The sequence below is a fragment of the Humulus lupulus genome, chromosome 3 (assembly GCF_963169125.1).
Source record: "Humulus lupulus chromosome 3, drHumLupu1.1, whole genome shotgun sequence".
Classification (NCBI taxonomy): Eukaryota; Viridiplantae; Streptophyta; class Magnoliopsida; order Rosales; family Cannabaceae; genus Humulus; species Humulus lupulus.
Genome location: NC_084795.1, coordinates 230,718,021 through 230,720,466, shown reverse-complemented (window position 1 = coordinate 230,720,466; position 2,446 = coordinate 230,718,021). Strand labels below are relative to the sequence as shown.

Below are 2,446 nucleotides of genomic sequence, written 5' to 3'. Positions count from 1 at the left end.
TTTCTGAAATTTGGAAGAGGTGATTAAAATGATTAGACGTGTATTTTGATTCGACCTCTTCCGAAATAAGTGTATCGATGAGATAGGATTGGAAACACTCATCGTTGTCAGGTGGTTGTTTGGCGATGTGGAAAACATTCACTTCTAGAGTCATGTTCCCGAAAGAGATTTTCATGAGACCATTCCTACAGTTAATGAGTGCATTTGCTGTTGCGAGGAAAGGTCTACCGAGAATGATGGGAATTTTGGACTCTATACTTACTTCAGATTGAGTGTCCAAGATGAGAAAGTCAACAGGGTAATAGAATTTTTCAATTTGAATCAGAACGTCTTCTACTATTCCCCGAGGTTTCTTAACTGATCGATCAGCCAGTTGTAGCACCACAGATGTGGGCTTGAGTTCTCCTAGACCTAATTGCAAGTATATTGAATATGGCATGAGATTTACACTTGCTCCTAATTCTAGAAGGGCTTGACCAAATTCCTGTTCCCCTATTTGACATGAGATGGTGGGACAACCAGGATCTTTGTACTTAGGCGGTGTTTTGCAGTCAATTACCGCGCTAGCTTGTTCTGCCAAGAATGCAGTTTTCTTGACATGATGCTTTCTTTTAACGGTGCATAAATCCTTGATAACCTTGGCATAAGCCGGCACTTGTTTGATCACATGCAACAATGGCAAGTTGATCTTCACTTGTGTTAAAAGGTCTAGGATTTCACCATGATTTTCCAGTACCTTTCCAGTGGATTTCAAAGCTTGAGGAAAGGGTGCCTTTACTGGAATGTTTATTGGCACATCATTATCTGGAGCGGGCATTGACGTACTCGTTGTCTTTGTTAACGGTGAAACCGTACTTTGACCACTTCGAGTAGTTATGGCATTAACCTCTTTGAAATTTGTATCTGCAGAGGAGGAGGTTTGTGCCATGTGTTGCCCTTTTTGATGGATTAGAGGTTGAGCGGGAAGTTTCCCATGCTCTTGAATAGCCAAAGTAGTGTTTAGCTTTGTCATTTGGACTTTCATGTCTTTCATTTCCTCTACCATTTGTGTGAAACAAGCTTTGAGCTCTTGAGTTGAGGCTATTTGAGTTTGTGCAAGCATTTGCAAAGTACTCTCAAGAGAATTACTTGACTGCATGATATTTTGAGGAGCGTTGTATGATTTTGGTGGTTGTTGCTGCTCAGGCCTCCATTGGCTCCCAGATGCTTGGTTCGAATCCTTCCAGCTGAAATTTGGATGGTTGCGCCAACCAGGATTGTAAGTGTTTGAGAAAGGGTTATAAGGTTTCTTGTAATCCCCTAAGGCATTGCATTGTTCCTCTTTTCCTCCTCTTAACTCACTAAGAGTTGGGCACTCTTGCGGTTGATGTTCCGTTCCTCCACAGATGAAGCATGGATCTCGTGTCTCTACTTTTGCAGCCATGTGGATTCCTCTACCTTCTTGAGATTTGAAAGCCTCGAATTGTTGTCTCAATGATTCAATTTGGCTTTTGACGTTATCCTCTTCCTTCAATTGGTAGATTCCAGTTGATCGTGGCTTGTCCATAGGACTTGGTCCATTCCATGTGTAGGATTTTTCAGCAAGATCGTCGAGGTACTCGAAAGCTTCATCGGGATCTTTTTGAAGGAATTCGCCATTGCACATCATTTGTACGAATTGTCTTTGTCCGGTTGTGAGACCGTCATAGAAATAGCTGATCAGACGCCAGCTTTCGTATCCATGATGTGGGCATTGATTTATCAAATCTCTAAACCTCTCCCAAACCTGATGGAAAGTTTCATGGTCTTTCTGGATGAAGGTAGAGATTTGTCTCTTAAGGCTGCTAGTCTTATGGGGCGGGAAATATTTGGAAAAGAATGCTTTTGTCATTTCGTCCCATGTTCCGATAGATCTAGGCCTTAAGGAATACAACCAGCTTTTTGCTTTGTCTTTGAGTGAGAAAGGAAAGAATTTCAATCTCACAATGTTGGTGACATCAGCTCGGTTGTTGAATGTAGCCACCACCTCTTCGAATTCCCGAATATGCACGTACGGACTCTCATTTTCCAACCCATGGAAGGTTGGTAGGAGGTTAATCATGCCGGGTTTGAAATCGAAATTTGGCATATTGTTGGGATACATTATGCACGAAGGTGTGGCTGTACGCGTAGGATGTAAATATTCCTGTAGCGTTCTTGGTTGGACTTCATCTTGATGAGCCATCGTGGGTGGTTCAGGAAGTCTCGGTGAATCAGGAGTGTTTGAACGAATGGAAGAAAACGACGAACTAGGAGAGTTTTCTAAAGTTTCTACTTGTTGTCTCACAAATCTCCCTAGTGTGTCTCTGTTTCGTGGCATAAATATTTTTTTTATTTTTTATTTTTTATTTTGTAAGTATTATAAGCGCAAATATGTAATAATGTAATAAGTATACACCAAAATGTTCCCAGGCCAATTGGAAAGGCT

General features: G+C 41.4%; 1 non-coding gene across 1 annotated transcript; it reads left to right on the top strand.

The window, feature by feature from the left end:
* Positions 1–1,715: 1,715 nt before the first annotated feature.
* On the top strand, positions 1,716–1,822 carry LOC133827713 (small nucleolar RNA R71). Its single transcript, XR_009890365.1, has one exon. It is a non-coding gene; the product is annotated as a small nucleolar RNA R71 (small nucleolar RNA).
* Positions 1,823–2,446: the final 624 nt, after the last annotated feature.